This window comes from Mustela lutreola, chromosome 6, assembly GCF_030435805.1.
Source record: "Mustela lutreola isolate mMusLut2 chromosome 6, mMusLut2.pri, whole genome shotgun sequence".
NCBI classification, from domain to species: Eukaryota; Metazoa; Chordata; class Mammalia; order Carnivora; family Mustelidae; genus Mustela; species Mustela lutreola.
This window is the reverse complement of record NC_081295.1, coordinates 75367052-75380432: the sequence shown is the minus strand read 5'-3', so window position 1 is coordinate 75380432 and position 13381 is coordinate 75367052. Positions and strand designations below refer to the sequence as shown.

The 13381-nt window shown below is 38.2% G+C and overlaps 1 pseudogene; it reads left to right on the top strand.

Moving 5' to 3' along the window:
* Positions 1–3634: 3634 nt before the first annotated feature.
* Positions 3635–4365, top strand: LOC131833173 (phosphatidylinositol N-acetylglucosaminyltransferase subunit P-like; annotated as a pseudogene).
* Positions 4366–13381: the final 9016 nt, after the last annotated feature.

Genomic DNA, 13381 nt, shown 5'->3' with positions numbered 1-13381 from the left:
TTCAATATACTATGGTCAATGTGAGTTTTCTCACTGACAAAAAGAGAGTTACAAATGTGGAAAAGAGGAAGGTCTGGATGATCCCTGTGGCCTTCCCAGCTCTGTCAGCTGAGAAGATCTAGAAGTGATGACAGCCATTTTCCATTAACAAAACAAAACAACTTTGGGACAGGGAAAGTACAACTTGAGTGGCAGGAAATAAGAATGATAGGGATGTATCAAAAGCACAAAGCAGCCAGATTGAAGGCCTTCTCACTAGTAAAATCTTGGAAATCTGAACATCATAGTGATAATTACAGTAACTTATATAGCCTATTGAATAAAATAAGAATCATGAGTCCATAGTGATATGCACATATATGTAGAAGAGGAATCTCTTCTTTATTTTTTTAAGATTTTTATTTATTTATTTGTCAGAGAGAGAGAGGGAGAACACAAGCAGGGGGATCTGCAGGCAGAGGGAGAAGCAGGCTCCCCGCTGAGCAGGGAGCCCAATGTAGGACCTGATCCCAGGACTGAAGGATCATGACCTGAGCTAAAGGCAGATGCTTAACCAACTGGGCCACCCAGGCATCCCGAGAAAGCTCTTCTTTCTAGTACAAAAGCACTAGTAAATATAAAAGAAATGATGTATAGGGAAAGTCACTGTTCAGCAGCTGCCATTGAAATAATTGCTTCAGGCAAGAATCATCAATGGATGATAAACTAGTATGTACCAGTTTGAAGAGTCAACAGATATCTACATAGTCTCAAAGTTTCTCCCATTAGATATTTATTAATCACAATGAAAAAAGTAGTAACTTCTTAGGGCAGAATGAGGAGGACACAGCATCTCTCCTAGGTTTTTCCTGCTGAAAATGGGTAACCTGAATCTAATGATGAGGAAGCATCACACAAATTCAAATTGAGGGACATTTTATAATATAACTGGCTATAGAACTTCAAAAATGTCAGTGTCATAAAATATGAAGCACTGCTCCAGGTTAAAGGAGTGAGACCAATGTGAGACCCAGCAGCTTTTTTTGTTGCTGTCATATTTGGTTAGTTGGTTGGTTTCTATAAAGAGAATTACTTGGACTATTTGAAAAATCTGTATATTAAATAATAATTTATATCAATGTTAATTTCCTGATTTTGATGATCATATTTGTTATGTAAAAGAATGTCTTTGATTTTAGTGTGGATGTTTGAAATATTTAGGGGTAAGTAGCATCATCTCTGCAACTTTCAATTTTTATCTTTTTGAGAATCTTTGGGGTGAAGGGTCATCTTTGGAAATCTCCTTGCAACTTTCCTAGAAGTCTGAATGTATGTCAAAACAAAATGACTTTATTATTGTCCTCATGTGGCTGATCTCGCCATTACGTACTGGGCATTTATCATGTGCTCTCTCCTCTACTTCCTCTTCTTTTCCATTCTATAGCATCTTCTACCCACTCATGCTGGTAACAAAAATGTGAGTTTGGGTGGAGTGGGCAACCTTTGATTCTCCTAACTCTCAGATGTAAAAAACAGATATATTTCCATTTTTGCTTAACTTTTACCAAATCCATCCTTCACACACAGTAGTAGTTGTGATAGGTACATATGCTGCTCTCATTATGTCATCTACCAAAGGTGACGGCAAGGATATGATGTGGGACGTTTGGACCAATTCCAACCCTTTTCTATAAATCTGTTCTAAAGCAAGAATACTCAAACAGCTATATAGTAGGTCCCATGAAGTCTAGGGGAGACTAAAATAGGTACTTTCGTACTTTTTAAAACTATCTATACACTTGAAGATGAGTTTGTGTGTACTATGTTTTTTTTTTTTAAAGATTTTATTTATTAATTCAACACAGAGAGATCACAAGTAGGCATAGAGGCAGGCAGAGAGAGAGAGAGGAGGAAGCAGGCTCCCTGCTGAGCAGAGAGCCCGATGCGGGACTCAATCCCAGGACCCTGAGATCATGACCTGAGCCGAAGGCAGCGGCTTAACCCACTGAGCCACCCAGGTGCCCTGTGTGTACTATGTTTAAGTTGTGCAAATGTGTGTGACTCGTGCATGCATTCATTCATAAGAAGGCCCTTACGGAAAACCTAGTACTTGCCAAGATTTACAGGTACATTCTATAGATTCCGAAGCTACAAGAAATGTCCCCTTTCTGGAATAGCATTTTTAGGAAAGAACAATGTGGTAAGTGCTATAATTGAATTATACACTATGTATTATGAGAACACAAAGGAAAACACAATTAACCTCACAATCATTGATACTAAGTCACAGAAGCTTAAGTCAAAAAGCCATAAAAGACACCGAGACACCTAGCTGCCTTTGCCAAACTGACATCCTAAATCTTGTCTGTCGTATTCCTGACCAGTGACCATGGAAAGGGCCACAGTACCATCCCTGTGCCTTGGAACTGACTCAGAGACAGAAGCCAGGAGAAAACAGGACACTGAGGCAGGAATAGAGTTGACCTAGCCTTCCTCCTGGGTGCCTCTACTTCCTATCTTTAAAATACAGACTTGCCACATAATATTTCAGTTATTTAAAAGATAATGGTGCTTAAAAAAATCCAACTGAGCATGAATTTTTGCACACAATTTCTCATATTGATGTGGGTGGGTGGGTGGGTGTGTGTGTGTGTGTGAGAGAGAGAGAGAGAGAGAGAGAGACCAAGACAGAGAGAGAGAGAGTGTGTGTGTGTGTGTGTGTGTGTGTGCATTTCCAACTAGAATGTAATCCTCTCGGAGCACCTGGGTAGCTCAGTGGGTTAAAGCCTCTAACTTCAGCTCAGGTGATGATCCCAGGGTCCTGGGATTGAGCCCCACAACACATCGGGCTCTCTGCTCAGCAGGGAGCCTGCTTCCTCCTCTCTCCCTGTCTCTCTGCCTACTTGTGATCTCTGTCAAATAAATAAATAAAATCTTAAAAAAAAAAAAAGGAATGTAATCCTCTCAATGTCTGGCATCTAAGTACACAAAAAGGTTGTTCAAAGAGGATGTGCTAACAACAGCTGGTTTCTGTAAAAGGATAATTAATGCTGCAATATTCGTAAGAGTGAAACTCTGATACAAACTTAAACATTCAGCCAATTGTTAGGAAAATGTTACAATGAGCCATATTATGAAAGGATTTTTTTACAGAGGTAGATTTATATGTGCTCATATAGAAGACTGTTACAGATATATTGTCCAGTACACTTACAGTTATATTAGCATTGCAATGCTAATGAAGTATGAATCTCAATTTACAAACTTAGATATACAAGAAATGTAACTTTTAAAAAATAAGGAATTCGTTTTCTTACTTACTTTTAACCTTACTTTTATATGGTAATAGAAAATAAATTTCTGATATTGCATTTGAGTTCCAGGAAGGTTTATGTGAGCCAAGTTGTCGGTGAAAAGACCACTCATCCCTGGTTTTATCATCTATCATACTGGTATCCTAGAATCTATTCTTACCCTGTCTGGCCACCCATCTTAGGATCATGCCAATCATTTCTATGTCTTCCCTTTCCTGAGTTCACCTCTCCCAGCTACTCCCATGACCTTCCCAAGAGAGTCATTCCATCCATGCTAGGCTGCAGGAAATTCTGAGAGACTGTCTAAAGTCCAATGGGTCTTATGCATACATACACGCAGTATGTATAGGAGATTGTCTCAAACCACAGGGAAAATGGTGGAAAATTCACCTTTGTCATTGCCAGAAAGAGTGATTTATGGCTTCGTTCTTTCCTTAAACTCCCAATTTGTCTTTATATTATATTATATCTTTTGTGGGCTTTTGTTCCTGAATCTTGGCTAAACTTCTTAGGCTTAACCTACTGGCCTCAAATAAATAAATAAATAAAACACAAACAAACAAATGAAAAACCCCACAAAACAAAAAAACAAAAACAAAACAAAAAACTCAAAACCTATTGGTCTCAAAAATATTGGGCATTTGCATTTTCTGTCTATCTCCTCATTACTATAGTAATTGGTTATGTACTCTTCTTTGGAATAAACATGAGGAGTACCTCTCCACTCAATGCCATTCATAAAATCATAGGTACTATACAAAAAATCAACAATAGAAGAAATACCAAGAGAACATCCCAGGACTAAGAAATACTCCTATTAGTGGGGCACCTGGGGGGCTCAGTTGGTTAAGTGTCCAACTCTTGATTTCAGCTCAGGTCATGATCTCAGGGTTGTGAGATCAAGCCCTGGGAACAGTGTGCTGGTATGGAGCCTGCTTAAGATTCTCTCCCTCTCTCTATGCCCCTCCCCCTCTATTAAAAAAAGAGAGAGAGAAAAGAAAGAAGTATTCCTATTACTGAAATAAACCAAATGTTCTTTCTTGCTGTCAAAGACCTTAATGCCAAAAACTAAATTGTATATAGACAAACACCTGGAATTTATTATAAATTTTTGATATAACTTTGACCATAATTTTGACTATCTTTTATATTAACACCTGATAGTGAAATGTAAAAAAAGTAAGTTCAACTTCTCTTAGATTAAGTTCCATTAATATTATAAATGTTTTCAAATATTGGTTATTAATGGACAGAATAAATAAAATACTGCATTACTATAAAAAGCTAGCTACCTCCACTGACATTTCTTTTCCCCCTCGGGGCCTTGCCACCACCCCTGCCTGAGAGTCTACCTAGAAAGCAGACACAACATCTCTACCTTGAAACTCCCTAAGCCTGCTTTTGTCCTGTCTCTTTACTACCAAGTTCACTTGAATTGGGGAGGCAGGACAGAAGACCTTCTTTCTTAGGAACCCACAAGGAAAGGTGTCGTAGTTTGAACACTGTAGAGAGACGCTTGCTGAGGCATGAGTAGGGAGGGCTGAGATCTAGAAAGGCAAGACCCTTGGCATGGGGCCAAGGCTGCTGGAAGAAGGACGGGCTTTTATCTTTACACAAAGGTGTTGCCAGCTGTCTAAGCCACTGCCCCTAGGAGGTATCTGCTCCACATGGTGCTTTATTGTAATTCATTCACCAAAAGGTGCCCTTTTTCTAATTTTCAGAGAGAAGCAGCATAAGTTGCCAGAGGTCCTTTCTTCCTACATCTCTCTCCTCTCCCAAGAACTGAAATCTTTTTTTTTTTTTTTAATCTCATCTTAAAAGCTCTAAGGCCTCTTCTGACTTACTATATATTCTTCCAAATCTCTTTTTATTCTCTGTGTTTTTCTATCCCCTCAGGGACTAGAAACTCGAGAATTAGAGACTCAAAAGTCGTTGACTTCCTTTTTTTAATGTAAGCAGTTGGGTTATCTTTTCCCGGAGGCAGTGAACACTGAATGTGCTAGCTGATGGAGTGGTTGAAAGGGCAGGACCACCAGGAAATGCAGTGGAAAGAAAACCCCTCGGTTAATATTTCAAAATGCCATCTGCCATTGTGTGTGCATAGACTAATTCTAGAAGGCTACACACTTGTCTAAACTGTTAGCAATAATTCCTCTCGGGAGTGAAATTTGGAGATGAGACCTGTATTTTTTGCTATATAAATTTCTGCACTGAAGTGTTTTTACAGGAGCTTATGCGACTTCCGCACATTTTTTTGAAAGGCAAACTTTTTTTCCAGAGGAAAAATGCTCCAGTGTACTTCCAGTGATGGTATTCAGAATGATGATTTGTTTGTTCTTGTTTCTCCCAAGTGTTTTGCGGTACGTCCACCTCTCTGTGTCAGAGAAAACTATTTTTAAGTTCTTGAATACTGGTTATAATTCTCACATTAATGTGAGTTACAGAAATGGCAGTAGTAATTGATGGAAATAATATGGACTAAAATGTACATAATTTGCATAATTCAATATGATTTACTTCCCAGATCCCACACTGGAATGCCAATTTCCCATTTCCTTTCTGCAGATGAGAAAGGGCCAATACTTAACAGATAACAAGTCTAAGTCCCAAAGGGGGGCCCAAAGGAACAGAGCTAGGAGAGCTGGAACCAGAGTTCCAGATCCCTAGATTTCATTCCAGTGTTATTTCTATTACAGAACATGCTTTCTCAGTTTGGGCTACTTCTTTCCTTTAGTCATAGAGGGACAATGCTGAGCAGAGGTGAGTTTACAGGAATGAGGTTTAAGCTTCAAGCACCTAGTCTGCATGGGCCCTTCTAGGGTCCTGGGAGGGCACGACATTAGGTTCATATGGGCACATGATTTTGTAAAATGTGCAACGTAATTTTTTTTAAACAGCAATTGGTTCCTCTCCAGGTTCTCCTTATACTAGGTGGTATTGGTAGCCTTGTGCCTTTGAGGATATGAGTTAAGGAGTGGTTGATTAAGCTGATTGATATACACAATTTCAGTATATCATTATTTATATGGTTTACAGTTAAGCTCCACGAAAGTTATTGCCAGCTAGCTACCCCAGTGTAGGGACAGATTCTAAGAATACTCTTACTGTCCACTGTGTCAATTCTACTGGTCTCTTGACACAAAGGTACAGAGCCAAAGGTTATTACATAGCTCAGTCTGACAGCATGTGGTGGTGGAGGTTGGAATTATGGGGCCAGAAGCTAATATGTAGAAAATTCTTCCAATCATCAAGTGCATAAAATTTTAACAGAGGGTTTGGTTTCCATCAAGATCTAGTCAAAAGAGATGCTTTCTCCTCTCAGGAATATATTTGAGAATGCTGTACAGACAATTATAAAAGCTCCACGTTTTTTATAGTTTATGGTAGCTGTATGAAACAGAATATTTCAGGATTGCTAGATTTGAAGAGAAGAGACCTGTGACTATACCAAAAATAGAGCAGGTCTGTAATAGTTCAATAGCATGACAAGAGGTTTCCTCAATTGACAGTGGTCAACAGCAGTCTGCATGGCATTACTAATAATGATGGTGTTAAAATTTTATAAACTATAAATAATTTCTTAAATATCCAATCAACCCTAGGGCAAATTATTTTTCTATTCTTTTTACAGAACATTAAATTGATATTAAATAAAGACGCAGTTCAAAAAAAAAAAAAAAAGGCAGTCAGACTACAAAGCCAAAACAATATTTTAAGTATTATAGAAGTGTGGCAGACAGCTAGTTAATTTACAATTGCTCTTTGGGGGCTTTTTTTTTTTTTTAAGTTTTATTTATTTAAGTAATCTCTACACCTAACATGGGGCTTGAACTCCCAATCTTAAGATCAAGAGTCATATGCTCTTCTGACTGAGCCAGCTAGGCACCCTTCCTCTTTTTAGACTTTTCTTTGGTATTTGTGACTTTGTGAGCTTTTATAAATGTGTGATCTTTTTGTATCTAATTTCATAAATTTTATATTTAAATTTATATTTATATTTAAATTTATAAAATTCACAAATTTTATAAATTTGTGTGATCTTTTTGTATCTAATTTCACATTCTTTTTTTGAAAGACAGTCCCTCTGTGTATGCTTTGGAAAATTATTTAACTCAGATTCACCACAGATGGTGAACACAGTTTTAGATCTTCTTTTGATGCTTGCCTCTAGCAATTTCGTTAACTCTGCATTTCACTGAGTTCCTATCCCACTTCTTTCTGCTTCATATCTCCCTCATCCTTGAAGGTAACATGCACAGAAGCCTTCCCAAGACACCTAGTTTAATTAATTGTTCTTTGTTTCAATTTCCATAGCAGCCGGTACTTAATCTCTGTCATCATATCTATCAGACTCTGCACCGGACTAATTACTCATCAAATACAACTTGAGGACCAATTATATGCCAGATTCTGTGCTGGGACTCAGTACCTCCTTTAGACCAGGACCTGCCCAGGCCCCTATGTTTTAGAAGGCCCTCAAGCCATTCCCCTCCAAATGGGCTAAGGGTCTGCAAGGCAAAGGGGCATGCACATCCAAAATCCGATCTCCTTCCCTAGATCGTGTCTCAGCTACTTGGAATTCCAGAATTCCTAGCTTAAATCCGGAGTCTCCTTCTGTGTGGGTTTCTTCCACTGGCCCTTCATCCAGAGGGCTAACTTACCTCTGGGATAGTCACTCCAAGGGCCAAGGAGAAGGTGCTATTGCAGTGGGGGAGAGAATCCACAGAGCTTGGGTATAAGGGTATAAGGCTGGCATGTCCACACACATGCATGTCACCCCATAATAGGAAAAGAAAGGAACAAGCACTTAAGCACTTAGTAGCCCTACTTATATTCATGCCCTGGACCCTACATATGTCAATTATGGCCCTGCTAAAACTAGTTGAATGTCTCTGTCTTGCTTTTATCTCAAAGATTCCTAAACTTTTTCTGTCTCTGTAAGTTTTTTTCATAGCATAACTAGGAAAAAAGAAATGCCCAATAGTTCTACTTTGTAAGTAATTAGGTCTAAACACCCTACTGGTAAAAATTCACATCATGTCTGACAGACATCATATTGTTTCCCTCAAAAACATAAAGTATCCTGGGGCTACCTGGGCAAGTCCTGCCTAACTTGGGGCTACCTGTGAATTTGTACTTGGATGCACAGTTTGAAAATCATGGTTTTATTCACTAGATTATGAGCTTCTTTGGAAAAAATGTTGTATTTCATTCATCCTGGCAAACTGTGTCTTTCAAAGATGACCACATTCTCAGTCCCACATGATTTCCTAGAAACTTATCACTCCCTCAATGAGACAGAAAATTTAACTCTCTTCCCTCCTGAATTTTGAGGGACTGGGGACTCACTTGTAATCAACAGAATGTAGCAACAAGGACACAGCTTGATTTGAATGGTTAGGTCATACAAGGTGATTAGCTTCCATCTTGATAGCCAGGACATCTGCTCTGAACTGCCCTGTAAAGGACCCAACTCTCTTGAGGCCATCATGCTGCAAGGAAGTCCAAACTAGCCCACTCAGAGACACCCCATGAAGCTGCTTGAAGGAAGATAAAGTCCTCAGTTCCTCCAACCCCCTTCTCTCCTAGGTCTGACCACTACCCTAGTGCAACCACAAGAGATAATGACAGAACCATCCATTTGAGGCCTTTCTGAATTCCTGTCCCACAGAATCTGTGATCATAATAAAATGACTGCTGTTATTTTAAGCCATCAGTTTTGGGTGATTTCTTAGGCAGCAGTGGTAACTAGAAAACTCTTGGGGGAGGGAGCCTTAACAGCATGGTATTTTTTTTTTTTAATATTTTATTTATTTATTTATTTGAGATTGAGAGAGAGAGACTGAGAGAGCAGGAGCGGGAAGGAGAGGGAGAAGCAGGCTCCCCACTGGACAGGGAGCCCAACTTGGGGCTTGATCCCCAGGACCCTGAGATCATGACCTGAGCCAAAGGTAGATGCTTAACCGACCTAGCCACCCAGATGCCCCAACAGCATAGTATTTTGAGTACTATGGAGGTTCAGTAAATGCTCATCACATTGAATATAGAAATGAAAATCTCAAAATATTGATTAATCTGAATTTAAGTGATGATTGAAAAGAACAAAATTATAGATGTTTATTTCGAAAAATATGGGAAATCTGGTTAGATGTATACTGTATACTGATGCCATGGGTATCAGAGTTTGAGTTTCCTCAGCATTTTCATAAATCCCTTAGATGAGTCTGTTTCCTTGCCTTTTGTTTTTCTCCCCTTAAAAGGCAGGGAAAGAAGTCTAAACACTCATTTGCAATCTTGCTATAACATGAGGTCACCATAGGGGTCGTACATGCTGAATTTTCCATTCTAGTTAATTGAGGATTTTAATTAGTCAATTCGGACTAAGCAAGGTACTACTATAATTGGTGGATTCCAAAGGCCGCCATCTGTTCCCTTTGTGAATATTAATACTATGTCATGGAGAGTCTAGCAAGGAGAAGAATTTGCCCAGTAGGAATTTTCTTAACATTAGCAAAAGGTGAGTGCTTCAGAAATAAAAAGGAAGAGCTAGGAGAGCAAACAGACGAAAATTTAAAAAAAAGAAAAGAAAAAGACCAGGGAGAAAAGAAACAATCGAATTATTTGGTATGTTAAGTGAATCAACTGAATTTAACCTGAGACGTCAGTTTGTGCCTGGTGTTGTTTTTCATTGGAGTGGAGGGAGGTAATTAAAATGCCATGTAGCGGCTTGCCTTATATGCATTTCTAAGCATAATTCAAACTCTTATGAATCTGTCCTCTCAAAGAAATGGCTGATTATAGAAACAGAACAAAACCTCTTTGATCCCTCTTGTGATACAACTAGGTCATGAGAAGCCGAATTCCAAATATACTCTGTTCTGGATGACTCTTCGTGGAAAGTCTGACTTGGGGAGGTTTTGAAATGAACAATGACAGAAACCAAGGCAGAATATAAAGCAAAAAGACTTGTTGGCATGAAAAAACACCAACTCTGCGAAGGTTACCTAAATGGACTTTTTGTTAACAACAACTTGTTTTCTAACATCCTTCAAAATAGATTGTTTTCTAACGAACAGTGCCTTAAAGGTATAATAATAGATATCAGGTGTGTGTAAAGATAGATGAATAGATTGTGCCATGCAAAAACCCATAATATTGGGTACTTGTGGGGAAAAAAAGTATGGAATACTTATGAGTTTCTCATAAACTTCAACCTGTTTTGCTACGGGTTTTATTATTTAAAACACTTAAATGTATGTTTGTATTCTAGTCAGAGAAAACTTGTGCTTTTGGAATTAGTTGTATCTCTCTCTAAAAGCAAAAATGTAATCAAAATACCTTGTGGACAACCTAATTTTTTTTTAACAGTTCCTGTAAAAGAAGATGATTAGGGGCACCTGGGCAGCTCAGTGGGTTAAAGCCTCTGCCTTTGGCTCAGGTCATGATCTCAGGGTCCTGGGATCGAGCCCCACTTTGGGCTCTCTGCTTGGCAGGGAGCCTGCTTCCTCCTCTCTCTCTGCCTGCCTCTCTGCCTACTTGTGATCTCTGTCTGTCAAATAAATAAATAAAATCTTTTTTTAAAAAATGTGATTAGGATGAGGCTATATATTCATTAAGGCTTTCTTCCCCTTGCGAAGGACAGGCAACCACATACAAACTCGCTTAAAAACAAAAGGGACCCAACGGCTCATAAAACAGTAAGATTCAGTGTTAAGATTGTTTTCAGGTATAGCTCAGTCAGGGACATGGCTCTCTTTGTCTACAATTTCCTTGGTTTTGCCCTTCTTTATAATGCCATCGTCAGGCATCCTTCAGAATTCCAAAACAGCCTCCCAGGAAGGAGGGTTTCATGTGTTCTCACATCTCAGTATACTCCCAGGTTGATCAATCCCAGCAGTCTGGGCATACGTAATCCTAGAGCAAGCACAAGGGGCATGTTCTGATTGGCTGGTCTATCCCAATTCAGGGTGTACCCCTGGACTAGAGTCAGGTCAATCTCACCTCAGCTAATGGCTATGACCTGGTGATGGGGGTGGCTCTTCAAAGGAAAATTTGAGTATTGTCACTTAGGGGGCAAGGGGTAAATAGGTACTGGAAAGATAATCAGTGTTCACTCCAGGTAGTTCTCATCAACTGTCAGAGCAGCCATTCTATTTTCTGGACAAGAATAACTATGTGAAAGTATATGATTTTCATCAGATAAAATAATCCTTCTATTTTAAATTATATTTATAAAATGTAGAAATAATGAGTTTATCAGAAACAAAGAATCAAATTAGCAAAGATTTCAACCAAGGGAAATGGTTTACGACAATAGCTTTGATTCTTTTAAAAACTACTTATGTGTATCAGGTGCTGTGCTAGATTCTAGACACCAAGGATCTCTTTACTATTTCTACACTAATTCTACATTACAAAAAAAATTACCTATCAAACAAACAACAAAACTATTCATTTGTCTTTCCATTTTAAAGATTAATCAAAAACATATAAATTATTAGAAATCCTAAGAGATTAAAAAATGACATACATGTTAAGAAATCCTAAAAGGTAAAAAATAAAACTTTGAAGACAGTTGAAGTACTGAAACTTTGAAGACAAGTGACATTTTTAATAGTGATATCCAGAGTCTTTGTGATATAAATAAATATATTATTTATCATTGTGATATAAATATCTATATATATTTTTGTGATATAATCATTGTGATATAAATAAAAATGTTATTCAATAAAAATAATGCCTAAGGGACACCTGGGTGGCTCAGTGTCCTGGGATCAAGTACCACATCAGGCTCCTTGCCCAGCAGGGAGCCTGCTTCTCTTTGTCTCTTCCTGCCACTCTGTCTGCATGTGCTCGCTCTCTCTCTCTCTCTGACAAATAAATAAATAAAATCTTTAAAAAAATAATAATAATAATAATGCCTAAAAAGCATTATTCAAGATTAAAATAAATAGTATGTATGTGATCTTTCTGGACTTTTAAAAATTCTTTTCAATTGGGGAGGGTATGTGCTTTGGTGAGTGCTGTGAAGTGTGTAAACCTGGTGATTCACAGACCTGTACCCCTGGGGATAAAAATATATGTTTATAAAAAATTAAAAATTAAAAAAAAAAGTATTTTCAAAAAAAAATATTCATGACTACTACCGTGACTCACTGATATTGTGATAAAAGGGCCCAGATTGGGAACAATAATCGTAAGATAAAACAAAAATGAAACAAAACAAAAAAATGTAGACATTAACACATAAATCATATTAATCCTATGCACTGCTGCTGATAAATTTAAAGCTCACTTCTCCACTAAATCATGCTCTACCACTCTGACGAAGGGCCTGCAAGTTTCTCATTTGCCATTTAATTCCCTACAGGAGTCAGACTGAGCCATTCTGACTCAATCTGAGCTCAACCTTCAATTGCTTCTTCATCATATGACCTAAGGGTGCCATTGGGTATGCAGTATGCAGAATTAACCTTAAGAATTAACATCTTTAGGATTCAAGTAGTTTATACCACTCACAAATTTCTAACAAAGAATAGCCTGTATTTCATACATTAGTTGAAAACCTAGCAGAAGTGTGCACAGGACTAGCCAAGCACACAGTTGACCTTGTATCAGCAATGAATGCATGTTGAGCACCCACTTCCCACTTTTCATATTTCCATCCTGCCACCACACAGACAACCTCTGTTTGAATGAGCATTTTTACTAAATATTTCACCTCCCACAAAGCAACAGTGTATAAGATTTATATAATTAATGTTTTTAAGGGACTGTTAGAGCCTTGTCTGAAAGATGCCTTTGAAGAGGAAAGGATTGTTGATACTGTGATGTCCTGGATTTTTTATCCTTATCAAGACTGCTTCTATGAGGAAAAGCTACAGAAATGATTGATGGGACCATTTTCATTCAGCACAGTTACAGGTGGTAAAACACTGCTGTGGGACTCAGGCAAGAATATGTCCCTTGGCGACAACAACAGTACACACATGTATCCTGTCAATCACTAAGAATGCAGGTACCATACTTTATAGACCAGGGATAATGTTAATTCCATCCTGCTTACAGTGTGCTTTGTAATGATA